Source organism: Podarcis pityusensis (genome assembly GCF_964106645.2).
Source record: "Podarcis pityusensis genome assembly, chromosome: W".
Classification (NCBI taxonomy): Eukaryota; Metazoa; Chordata; class Lepidosauria; order Squamata; family Lacertidae; genus Podarcis; species Podarcis pityusensis.
Window position 1 is genome coordinate 12,280,741 of NC_138045.1, and position 13,589 is coordinate 12,294,329.

Consider the following 13,589-nt stretch of genomic DNA (forward strand, 5'->3'; position numbering starts at 1 on the left):
TAAAATAGGCATAAAAATTACTTTAAATTTTGGTCCTTTCGTAGTTATAACTTAGTTTCCCAAATCATCAAATTTTGTTGCTAAAGCTAGACTTTCCCAGCCATGCAAATTCTTAACATTCATATAGCTTATGATGTTTTTGTAGATAGTCCTTAAATTTTTTTCCAGTCCTCCTCCATTGTTTCTTCTCCCAGATCTCGGATTCTGCCAGTCATTTCGGCCAGTTCCATATAGTCCATCAATTGCATCTGCCACTCTTCCAGCGTGGGTAAAATCTTGTGTCTTCCAATGTTTGGCGATAAGAATTCTTGCTGCTGTAGTTGCATACATAAAAAAAGTTCTATCCTTCTTTAACACTTTCTGGCCAACAATGCCCAGAAGAAAGGCCTCTGGTTTTCTTGGGAAAGGTATACTTAAATACCTTTTTTAACTCATTATAAATCATTTCCCAGAAGGCCTTCACTTTCGGGCAAGTCCACCAGAGGTGAAAGAATGTCCCTTCAGCCTCCTTACATTTCCAACATTTGTTATCAGACAGGTGATATATCTTTGCAAGCTTGACTGGGGTCATGTACCACCTATATGTCATTTTCATAATATTTTCTTTCAGGGCATTACATGCCGTGAATTTCATACCGGTGGTCCATAACCTTTCCCAGTCCTCAAACATGATGTTATACCCGATATCCTGCGCCCATTTTATCATGGCTGATTTAACTGTCTCATCCTGGGTATTCCATTTGAGCAGCAAGTTATACATTCTTGAGAGAACCTTGGTCTTTGGTTCAAGTAATTCTGTCTCTAACTTCGATTTTTCCACCTGGAAAACCTATTTTTTTATCCATTTTAAAAACCTCTTGAATTTGAGCATAATGTAACCAGTCTTGCACCTTGTTTTTAATTTATCTAGGCTCTGCAACCTCCAATTATCTCCAATTTTATCTATTATCTCCCAGTATTTTGGCCAACCAACCTCCATATTAAGTCTTTTTCGGGCCTTAGCCTCTATTGGTGATAACCACCTCGGGGTCTTGTTTTCTAACAAGTCCTTGTATTTAGTCCAGACATTAAATAAAGTTTTTCTGACAATATGGTTTTTAAACATTTTGTGAACTTTTGCCTTGTCGTACCACAAGTATGCATGCCATCCAAAAGCATTGTTGAACCCTTCCAGATCTAGGACATCAGCGTTTTCTAGTAAAAACCAATCTTTCATCCAGCAGAAAGATGCAGCTTCATAATATAACCTTAAGTCCGGCAGGGCAAATCCCCCTCTTTCTTTTGCATCAGTTAATATTTTAAATTTTATCCTGGGCTTTTTGCCCTGCCAGACAAACTTCGAGATATCTTTCTGCCACTTTCCAAAACATTCCACTCTGTCCACGATCTGTAGGGTTTGAAACAAAAACAACATCTTTGGCAATACATTCATCTTTACAGCTGCTATTCGTCCCAACAAGGAAAGTTTTAGTCTTGACCAGGTTTCTAAGTCCTTTTTGATTTCTGACCAACATTTTTCATAATTATCTTTAAATAAGTTCAAGTTTTTAGTGGACAAATTGACCCCTAGGTATTTCACTTTTTTAACCACATTTAACTCTGTCTCCTTCTGAAACCCATCTATTTCTGAAGGTGTCAGATTTTTTCCCAAAACCTTGGTTTTTTGCTTATTCAACTTAAATCCCGCCACCCGACCAAATTCATAAATTAGTTCTAAAGCTCTTTTTGTACTAGATTCTGGCTCCTGTAATGTTAAAACCAAGTCATCTGCAAAAGCTTTCAATTTGTATTGTTTCGCTCCGACCTGTATCCCTTGCACCAACCGGTCCTTCCTAATCAAATTCAGAAACATCTCCAGGACTGAAATAAATAACAGAGGGGAGAGAGGACACCCCTGTCGTGTCCCTTTTTCAATTTTGAACTCTTCTGTCACCACATTGTTTACTATCAATTTGGCCTTTTGCTCTGAATAGATTGCTTCTATACTATTTTGAAACGCCCGTCCCACTCCCATCCCTTCCAAATTTTTCTTCATGAACTTCCAAGAAATGTTGTCAAAGGTCTTCTCTGCGTCTATAAAGATTAAAACTGCTTTCGTGTTGATATTGGTCTGCAATAATTCCAAAATGTCAATAATATTCCTGGTATTATCAAACAAGTGTCTACCTGGGAGAAAGCCTGCCTGGTCTTTGTGAATTACTTCATTTAACACTTTTTTAAGTCTGTTTGCCAAAATGTCAGCAAAAATTTTGTAATCCACATTAAGGAGTGAGATGGGACGGTAGTTCTTAAGTTGGGTCTTATCAGATTCCAATTTAGGTATCAATGTGATGAAAGCTTCTTTCCACGATTCTGGTGCTCCTTTCCCATCCATGATCTGGTTACATACCTCCATTAGTGGTTGAATCAGAAAGTCTTTTAATGTCTTATAATACTTGGAGGTAAGTCCATCTGGGCCTGGAGATTTACCTAGTTGCATATTCTGAATGGCACCCTCAATTTCCTGTTGTGTTATTCTGTAATTCAGGTTTGTTCTCTTCTCTTGAGATAGTTTTGTAATCCATTAATTTTTAGAAATTGGTCTATCTCAGTCTCTTCCTGAGGCCCTTGCGTGAACAATTTTTTGAAATATCTCTGGAAACACTTTCTAATTTCTTCTGGTTTCTGGATATTTCTCCCTTCCACCTCCAGATTGGTAACAAAGTTCAATTTTTGTCTCTTTTTCAACTGCCATGCTAGCAGCTTTCCACATTTATTCGCCGATTCAAATGATCTTTGTTTCATTTGTTTAATTTTCCATTCGACTTCTTGGTTTATCAATTTTGCATATTGTGCTTGATGGAATTTAATTTCTCTTAAAACTTCTTTTGATTTTGGTTTTTAGTCTCAATTTTTTTCTCTCCGTCTCTTACCTTCTCTAGTATCTTATCCTTTTTTCCATTCCAGAGTTTTTTCTTAATCGTATTCTGTTGTATCAGAAACCCTCTCATAACCGCTTTACTTGCGTCCCAGATTGTTCTCTTTTCCACCGAAGTGTTCACATTTATTTCAAAGTAGTCTTTCAAAGTTTTTTGGGCCTTCTTCACAGTCTCCTGATCTCTTAACAGGGTGTCATTCATTTTCCATCTGAAGGAACCGACTGGAGTAAGTCTCAATTCCATTTTCAGAGCGTTATGGTCGGAGCAGGTTTTTGGGCAGATTTCCATTTTTTTAGTCTTGGGTGCCAGCCCTCTAGTTGTCCATATTTGGTCGATTCTTGTCCATGACAGGTGGGCCTCAGAGAAGAATGTTCCTTCTTTACCTAGGGGGTTCTTTGTCCTCCAAATATCAATCAAATCCATACTGTCAGTTAGTTCAAAAAAGGTTTTAGGTAGTCTGCCATCTTTAGTTAAATTTTGGCTTTGTGACTTGTCCATGTAGGTGGAGACCACCCCATTCATATCTCCCATCATAATGATGTTAGTATAGTCTAAATAGTCCAGCATTGTCTCGTGCAGCTTCTTGTAAAATTCCGATTTCCCCTCATTTGGTGCATAAATTCCTACTATCAGAAATTTTTCTCCTTGTATTTGTATTTCGATTGCCAATATTCTTCCTTGCTCATCTTTAAAGAGAAATTTCGGTGACAGGTTCTCCTTTGCATAAATCACTACACCTCTTTTCTTAACTTTGTCTGATGAAATAAATTCTTGGCCTAGTCTTTTGTTAATTAACACTTTCCTATGGAGCCTAGTCACATGTGTTTCCTGCAAGCAGATAATGTCCAATTGTTCTTTTTTCAATATATGAAAGATCCTTCTTCTTTTCTCCGGGGAATTTGCGCCATGAATGTTCCAACTAAATAGCTGCAGAGACATCCTGAATCAATTTGTATGTCTTATAGAGATGTGTCTTCCTTTTCGTCCAGACCCGGAGGTGGCCCTGGTGTTAATTCCGGTGCAGGTGGTGGCCAGGCTCCTGCCACTCCTTTCCGAAGGTCCTCCCCGTGGTCGTTCAAAAACTTCTCTTGGTCCTCTGCTGTTCTGATTTTTACTTTTTTCCCTTTGAAATTAAAAGATAATCCTTGGGGGAACTCCCACCTGTAGGGAATTGTGTTGTTTCTCAATAATCCTGCTAAATCTTTATATGTAGTTCTTAAATCCAAAAGTTGTTTCGGTATATCTCTGTAGATTTCTGCTTTTTTACCTTGAATCACCAGTGGATTTTTAAAATGTAGGCCTAGTATGTTATCTCTTTCTTGCCTAGATCTCAAAATGATCAGGCAATCTCTAGATCTATCCTTCCTCACCAGTCTTCCCAGTCTAAAAGCGGTGATAATTTTAAAGTCCTTATCTTCTTCTATACCCCAGAACTTTGATAATTCTGCTGTCAAGAAGCCAATCAAATCTTCTTTTTCAAGTTCTGGTATTGCTCTCAATCTGAGATTGCTTTCCCGGTTTTTCAATTCCGCCATAGACAGATAGGCCTGCTGTTCGTTGATTTGCCTGCACAGTGGCCTTACTTCCCTTCTTACTTCCTCTACCTTTTTATTAGCTTGTTCTGCTTTTTGATTTGCTTCTTCAGCCAGTTTACGATTCTCTGCAGTTGTTGTTTGAATATTCCCAATTGCTTGTGTATTTTGAGAGACTTGCTCAGTCAATTTGTTAATAGTGGCTGTCACTTGGTCAAATTTTAACGCCTGTTCATCAGCTTTTTTGTTTAAATTTGCCAGTTGTTCCAAAATTTCTTTAGAGACTGGGTCAAGCCCTCCTGAAGCCATATCCCCTAGGGCTGGCTGTTTATCTTCTCCTTCTTGCAAGCTTAAAACAGTAGGGACAGATGATCTACGTGGCTGCACAGTCAAAGTTGTTTGCAACAGTTCAGATTGTTTTGCTCTTGATTTGGCAGCCCTCGTTTTTCCTGCGCCACTCATTCCACAGCTGTCTATGTATCAAGGTCAAATTGTAAATCCCATGGGAAAGACAGTCCAGAATATAAACATCCAGACAGAAGATGAACAAAACAATATGCAGTTCTCAGAGACTAAATATTCCTCAGTCCTATAGGGGGAGCTCCCCAGTAGTTAGAAAAAAGGGAAAAATTTTCCACCATTAAATTCCCAATGGACCAAAAAAGAGGAAAAAGGGGGAAACACCTTCAATGTCCTTTTAAACTTGCAGAGCTTTACCCAAGTTAAAAACAAAGTCTCAATAATGGTGCAAGCAACAGTTCCTTATTTGTATCCCACAATAAGGCTCAAATGTAGCACATTCAGCTTTAAATACAGTTTCCGCAATTTGACAGTTCTTTTATATCCTGACAGTCCCCGGACTGGTCTTTCAAGATTTTTGTAATCCACCAAGAAAAGGTACAATCCCAGTCCAAGTCCAGTCCATTTACACGAAAATAGTCTTTTTTACTTCTAAATAACGAGTTCAGAATTTGCACAGTAAAAACCAACTTCCTTTAAAATCCCCCTTTCAGCGCTTCCCGCTTATCAGGGTCTTTGCTTTGAACTTTAAGCAGCTTCGGGAGATGGACTTCCTTTTGACGTCTCCCGTTTTCAGCCAAATTCAGTAATTTAGTTCCCCAAATCTTGTGGTTCTTACTCACGAGTATGTTGTTTAAAGTCGGATGTTCAAAGAAGAAAGGTCAGCGCTCATCAGCAGCAGCCGCGCGGCTTCGCTTCCGCGGAAAGAGCGAAGAACTCACAGCACCGCTCCCCCTTTCACGTTCCGGAGCCCCTTACGGGGTTCCTTCTTCGTTTCCAGGGTCGCTCTTGGTGCCCGCCGAGTCCCACGACCACAGGCTCACTCTGCCTGTGGGTTTTCTTAACGGGTCTCCGCTCTGCCGCAGCGGACGACCCTTTTCCCCGGAGCCCCTCTTCACAGCGCAAAGAGGACCGCCATTGCCGTTTTGCGCCGCCTCCGGAAGTGCCTTCCACAAACACATTTAAAAGGACATAGAATGTTTTGAAGAAAAACATTTTCACTTGACCCCTAAAGATATATAATGCAGGTGCCAGGTGAGCCTCCCTGGGGAGAGCATCCCAAAAACAGGGAGCCACTGCTGAAAAGGCCCCTTCTCATCTTGCCACCTTCTGGACCTCTCATGGAGGAGGCACATGGAGAAGGGCCTCAGAGGATGATCTTGGGGTCTAGGTTAGTTCATATGGGGAGAGGCAGTCCTTGAGGTACTGCAGTCCTGAGCCATTTAGGCTGTATAGGCCAAAACCAGCACTTTGAATCAGGCCTAGAGACTAACTGGCAGCCAGTGCCATTGGATCACCATCAGTGTAATATGCTCAAATTGTCTTGTCCCAGTGAGCGCAACCTGGTCACCAAGTTCTGCACTAGCTTAAGTTTCCAAATCATCTTCAGAGGCTGAACTATGCATAGATGACAGAAGTTAGGCTTTCTCTGTCCAGATAAGGACATAGCTGGCCACCAGCCAAAGCTGATGGAAGGCACTCCACGCCACCAAGGCCACCTTAGCTTCAAGTGACAGCAATGGATCCAGAAGGACGCCAAGCTACATATCTGCTCCTTCAGAAGGAGTGTGACCCCATCAAGTGCAAGAATCTGACCGGAGTTCTCCACTCATGTTCAAGCCACTTCCTAGCTTGTTTCCTAAGCTCTGGCGTATACCAGGGAGCCAAGAGGGCTCCATGAAGCAGGAGAAGGAACTCCGGGGCATTTGTGTCAATGGTCTGAGTCATTCAGATATTCCAGGGCTTTGACAAGAGTGACATGACCTTCGGCTTGCAGAGCAGATGTTCTGCCACTGAGCTGGGGCCCATTCCATGTCCGGATCCTGCTAGGTGTTACAGATCAGTTAAACAAGAGGCAACAGGGCTATGCATCTGATGTAAGGACTCTTTTCTCACTTTATAGTCAGGGCCCTAGGACTTCAGCAAGACCTACTGAGGATGCCTGCCTACCATGCACCCTTTAATCCATCCCCCCAGCCGGGCACACTGATGGGTGCCTTGTGGCTACATACAGCCACTTTTTAAAAAATTTGCGCACAGCACCTGACCTAACACCATTCTGGGAGCTTTCAAAGGCACCTAAGAACCAGAGGTGCTTAGAAGGCTGGTCCCCACAGCCAGGTAAGCCCACCTGACAGAGAAGGCCATGCACCAGCAAACACTTGGGCCTCACTTAAACCTGGAGCCAGCCCTGCCATAACTCCATGGAGCAAATGCAAAGTGTCCTTCAGTGGCTTCTAGGTCAATTACCACCAACCTGTTACTGTAAAAGGTTAAAGGTATGCCAGTTTAACATATATTTAAGCCTTAATTGTCACTGACTAATTCTTGCATCTCCTTGCCATTCTGCTCCCACCATACTGTTTTCCCCAACTAAGATTTCAATTCAGGCATCTGGCAGAGTGAGCTGGAGTCGCAGCAATTAATTTCTTGGCCTTTAAGGTTCCACCAAAACTTTCATATTGTTCCTCAAGTCAAAGGCCCACACCAGCTTCTGTGGGTCAGCATCTGGGGACAGGCATCCAGGGCCAGGGCCCCACTCCACAGAGGGACCAGGAGGGGCTCCAAGAGCCAGTTAGCAGGTCGGACAAGGACCTGGGAGGTCAGGCTTCAAATCCCTGCTCTGCCATGAAGCTCATTTAGGGGGGCAGCCTCTGCCTCTCAACCTAACCTACCTCGCAGGGTTGTTTTGTGGATTAAAACGGGCAGGAGAGCCTTGAGCTCCTTGGAGAAAAAGGTGGGACATTAATGCAAAAAGTAAGTACAGCAAACCACTTTTTGAAAACAGTCCTGAAAGTAGGACAGACCCACTGAAGAACATTGGGCCAGTCACTGCTTCTCAACCTAGCCTACCTCACAGGGTTGTTGCAAAGATAAGAATGCAGGCGAGGAAGACACACACAGACCATGTGCACCGCTTTGAGCTCCTTGGAAGGAAGGCAGGAAGAAAGAAAGGAAGGAAGTGCAATGAATTGTTTCAGCCTCCCGACCTCCTCATCAAGCTCCAGGGGCAGTTTGTGGGGGCAGCTCAGCAAGGCTGGCTTTGGAGACCCCACCACCAGCCGCCAGCTGCAAAGCAAACACAGCCCATGGCAGGAGATCACAATGGCTGCTTGGCTCATCTGCACTCTTATCTGAGTCCCTTCCTGGGCCAAGCATATCGCCCAGTTCTCAACACAGTGTCTTGCTGGGTGCATCCCCCAACCGACATCCCCCCCTTTTTTTTTTATAAGATATTTATTAAAGTTTCAGCATGTTACAAAAATAAGAGAAAAAAGTAAAAGAAAAGAAGGGGAAAAAACAAAAATGAAAATACAAAATAAAAACAGTTAAAAACAAATCAATCTTTCCATATCTTATCATTCATTTGCTTGTTTCCCTGACCTCCTCACACCTCCCTTTTTTGTATTCCAGTTCAATTAGTTAGTTCAGCAAATCCTTACCCTCTTTGATTTTATCTTAATCTTTTGTCTTAGTATATTATAACTTTAGATTATCACCTGTTAACAATCCATTTTTACATATTCCTTTATAACATTGCTGCTAAAACCACTTAACTTCAATCCAACATCATTCTAACATTCATTAATTTTACAGTATTTCTGTAGATAGTTTTTAAATTTCTTCCAATCTTCTTCCACCGACTCTTCTCCCTGGTCTCGGATTCTGCCAGTCATTTCTGCCAGTTCCATATAGTCCATCACCTTCATCTGCCATTCTTCCAGAGTGGGTAAATCTTGTGTCTTCCAATACTTTGCTATAAGTATTCTTGCTGCTGTTGTAGCATACATAAAGAAAGTTCTGTCCTTCTTTAACACCAATTGGCCAACCATGCCCAGGAGAAAGGCCTCTGGTTTCTTCAGAAAGTTATATTTAAATACCTTTTTCATTTCATTATAAATCATCTCCCAGAAAGCCTTAATCCTTGGGCACGTCCACCAAAAGTGAAAGAATGTACCTTCAGTTTCTTTACATTTCCAACATTTATTATCGGGCAAATGATAGATTTTTGCAAGCTTGACTGGTGTCATGTACCACCTGTAAATCATTTTCATAATATTCTCTCTTAAGGCATTACATGCCGTAAACTTCATACCTGTGGTCCATAACTGTTCCCAGTCAGCCATCATTATGTTATGTCCAACATCTTGTGCCCATTTAATCATAGCAGATTTCACCGTTTCATCCTGAGTATTCCATTTCAACAGCAAGTTATACATCTTTGACAAAATCTTGGTTTTGGGGTCTAACAGTTCTGTTTCCAATTTTGATTTTTCCACCTGGAAGCCAATTTTCTTATCCAAATTATATGCTTCCATTATCTGATAATAATGAAGCCAATCTCGCACTTTATTTTTTAGTTTTTCAAAACTCTGCAGTTTCAATTTGTCTCCCTCTTGTTCCAAAATTTCCCAATATTTCGGCCATTTGGCCTCCATATTGAGCTTTTTCTGAGCCTTCGTTTCCATCGGTGACAACCACCTTGGGTTTTTTTTTCCAAGTAGGTCCTTATATCTTATCCAGACATTAAACAATGCTTTCCTGACAATATGATTTTTAAATGCTTTATGTGCTTTGACCTTATCATACCACAAATATGCATGCCATCCAAATACATTATTAAAACCTTCTACCCCAACCGACATCCCTGAGGGAGGGAGAACCACCCCGTTGTTTGCACACAAAAAGGCCAGTGTCTTTTTTTAAAAAAATGATATTTATTAAAATTTCAAAAGAAAGAGATCACATTAATAAAAAAATTAACAATAAAAAGAAAAATACAAAGTACAAAAAAGAAAAAACAGTTAAAAACAATTCCATGTTTTCATCACATCTTTTACGTTTACTTGTTTCCCGGACCTCCTCATACCTCCCTCTTTTGTATTCCAATTCAATTTGTTAGTCCAGCAATTCCTTTCCCTCCTTTTTAATCCTGATCTTTAATCTTGATGTATTATAACATTAAATTTTTACCTATTAAAAACCAATTTTTCCAATTCTTTTAACCATTACTGCTAGAAACCGCTTAACTTCAATCCGTCATCATTCTAACATTCATTAATTTTACAATATTTCTGTAAGTAGAAAAAGGCCAGTGTCTCTCAGGAGGCTGCTTTCGATACATTTTGCCATCCGAGAACACAGTACGTGCTCCTCCAGCAGCATGAAGGAATGCAGAGTGGAAGGAACCGGCTGTTCAGGAAAGCCCCCAGTTCACTCCCAACGGGGCATCCTCTCCCCCTCACCTGCATGCCCAGGAAGGACGGGGGCAGGTTGCAGAGTGTATTAACTTATGGTCTGTGTGTGTGGTTTGGGAGCTGCACGGTCAGGGAAAAAACAATGCTGCCCAGGGTTGTAAAGACTGTGGAGAGAATAATTAGGTGCACTCTTCCCATCTTGGATCAAATCTATGCTTCCAGGTGCCATAAGAAAGCTGCAGAGATAGTGCAGGATAGTGCACACCCCGGAAATGATCTCTTTCAGCTTCTGCCTTCTGGAAGAAGGTACAGGGTTATAAAGACTAGGACTAGCCGCCTGAGAAACAGTTTCTATCCAAATGAGATTTTGGTTTTAAACACAGTGTAAGGTAGTCTCTATGTGAGTATATTGTATTTAATTATGGGGTATCAGAGTTTTTAGGGGGCTAACCAGGCTGGGATAGCTGGCTTGTTGGTTTTTGAATGTCTGATGTAGATTTTTTCAATTTTGTTGTTCTGTATGGGACAGTGGCAATAAAGATTATTGTATCATATGGGGGGGGGGTGCTGCGTTGCTCAATCCACAGCAGCCTTGTGGAGGTTTGGGGGCCCAGAGGATACCTCCAAGGATCTCCATTTGGTGGCCTTCCACAAGTTGTATTCTCTCTCACACCCATCCAGGCATCAGCTGTACACCCAGGAGGATCATCATAATAATGCCATCTTAAGTGGTATGACGCTGCGATCTAAACCACTGAGCCTCTTGGGCTTGCCAATCAGAAGGTCGGCGGTTCGAATCACTGCGACAGGGTGAGCTCCCATTGCTTGGTCCCAGCTCCTGCCCACCTAGCGGTTCGAAAGCACATCAAAGTGCAAGTAGATAAATAGGTACCTTCCGGCGGGAAGGTAAACGGCGTTTCTGTGCACTGCTCTGGTTTCACCAGAAGCGGCTTAGTCATGCTGGCCACATGACTCAGAAAAACTGTCTGCAGACAAACGCCGTCTCCCTCAGCCTATAGAGCAAGATGAGCGTGCAACTTCAGAGTTGTCTGCGACTGACCTAACGGTCAGGGGTACCTTTACCCTACTGGGCTGCGGAAAGGATTACTGCTTTGTACTCAGCCAGAGTGCTGGTCCACCTGGCATACCCAGCATACCCTGACTGGCAGCCGTGGCTCTCCAGAGTTTCAGGAAGGGGCTGATCCCAGCCCTACCTGGAGATGAGGCCACTGGGGATTTAATGTATTTTTAATCTTTGTTGGAAGCTGCCCAGAGTGGCTGGGGAAACCCAGCCAGATGGGCAGGATACAAATAATAAGTTGTTGTTGTTGTTGAACTGGAGAACTTCTGCATGCAAAGCAGGTGCTCTATCCCCAGAGCTGTGGCCCTTCCTCTGTCAAGACTTGCAATATGCGCTTTGAACACACAAAGCACCCAAAAAAACACTTCGGGGCCTCTCCAGACCAGGGACAGACACAGACACACACACACATACTGTCAGGTGTGTTCTGCAATAGTAATAGCTCATTAGTGGTGGGTTTGTTCTGGACAAAGTTCTCCCAAAGTTCTCATATCGTTGACACCTGGAGGGGCATCTCTTGTGCTATAGCTCAGCAAAAGTGGGACAAAACAAACAAATAAGCAAATGGAAACATTTGTGGTATGCAATGTTGCAGGATTTCAGCAGGAAGTTATGGGACAGGCACTGATTGGAAAGGAAGCAGTTTGTACCTGCAAACGTTTCAGTGGGGACATAACGTACCAAGTATAGCAAGATTGCCCATACGCACCCAGATGCCTCCACGAGGAGGACAGACCATCACGAACACGCCTTCGAATGCAAAGCAAATCCTGGCATTCCCGCTTCTCAAGGTGGCTGCCAGCACAGCCAAGCCAGGGGTTCAGCTTCTCCAGGGACACCACCCGCAGAGAACAGTCTTCAGTCTAGGAGGCAGAAGTGAAACTGAGGATGGATGGGTGAGTGTCAGGGGGCACCTTCCCCCCCCCCACAAAAAAGGAACAGTTCAGTAAGCAGGGCAGTTTATTATTAGTTTAGTATACGTACTTAGATAATTGTGAATTGTCCCATTGTATAGTTCTCTGGGCAAAGCAGAATAAAAAGTTTATTCCAACCCCCCAAAAGAGTTCATCTGAAACACAGGACAGTCAAAAATACCACAGTAAAATCCAAAATCCAGCAGAGAAAGCAAAACTGACTCCCAATCAAGCTTGTCATAGTCCCAAAAGCTCTGGGCAGTGTCAGTTTGGACAAAGTTACATTACGCCATTCCCTCATTTCTCCCTCCGCCCCACAAAAGAGAGCTACTTGCTGCCTTGCCCCTCTTTCAAGCTCCCCTTAGTCCACCTGCTTCCCCAAAATGTTGCTACTCTCCTGCAGCAGACACCTTGACAGTTTTGGCAAATGTGAGCAGAGCATTTCATGGACTGTGAAGATGCGCTCTCTCTCTCTCTCTCTCTCTCTCTCTCTCACACACACACACACACACACACACACACACCCCTACACTTCCTCCTGAGAGCTCAGGCTTCTGTACCCATTGTGCAAGGCACTTATAATAGAAAAAAGACGGATGTGGAACTAGGGAAGCAGAGGATGCTGGGATTCCCCGGCAGAGAGTGGCAATAAAAGCAGGAGCCAAGAGAAAAGGAAAGCTTTTTATATGGTTTGCACACATACGCTGAGAGAGATTGCTCAGGAAATGGGAGGTGGAGTTACAGGAGACTTCCAAGACTCAACATTCCTGCCTCAGCCAATGAGTAATCCCAGGAGATGCCCAACTCAAGCAGTTCCTGTTGCTAGCAACAACAACAACAACAACAACAACAACAACAACAACAACAATAATAACATTTTATTTATACCCTGCCCTTCCTGGTTCAGAAAACCGGACTCAGGGTGGCTAACAACAAATTCAAAACACTTAATTGATGCAACAAAAAACAGCATAAAATACAGTATAAAATGTGAATAACAATAAATTCAGAATTCAAAAATCAGTTTAGGGGGAAAATCCATCCAATAAACATTAGATGATCACCAGGGCTAGCTGGCTAAATTAGTCCTATTTGGGCCAGCGAGGAGACCAGGGGAGAATTAGCTGTGGGATCCCAGAGCGGGTAATCTTCATAAAAAGGGGAGGGGGAGGGAAGAAAGGGGAATAAAAAATCAGGCTAAGTTCAAATTGAAAGCCAGGCGGAATAGCTCTGTCTTACAGGCCCTGCAGAAGGAAGTTAAATCCTGCAGGGCCCTGGTCTCATGGGACAGAGCATTCCACCAGGTCGGAGCCATCACTGAGAAGGCCCTGGCCCTGGTGGAGGATGTCTATGTGCTCCTTACAGTATTTGCAAAGACTTTACTGGTAATTACGCCTGCCCACCTAACAAACCTAGAGGGGAAGTAG

At 42.8% G+C, this 13,589-nt stretch overlaps 1 long non-coding RNA gene across 1 annotated transcript in view; it reads right to left on the minus strand.

Moving 5' to 3' along the window:
- Positions 1–9,450, minus strand: part of LOC308467821 — a 277,297-nt gene extending 267,847 nt beyond the window's left edge. Inside the window, exon 1 of the long non-coding RNA XR_013981316.1 lies at positions 9,250–9,450. This is a non-coding gene — a long non-coding RNA (uncharacterized lncRNA). The remainder of the gene's footprint in view (positions 1–9,249) is intronic.
- Between the last annotated feature and the right edge of the window lie 4,139 nt (positions 9,451–13,589).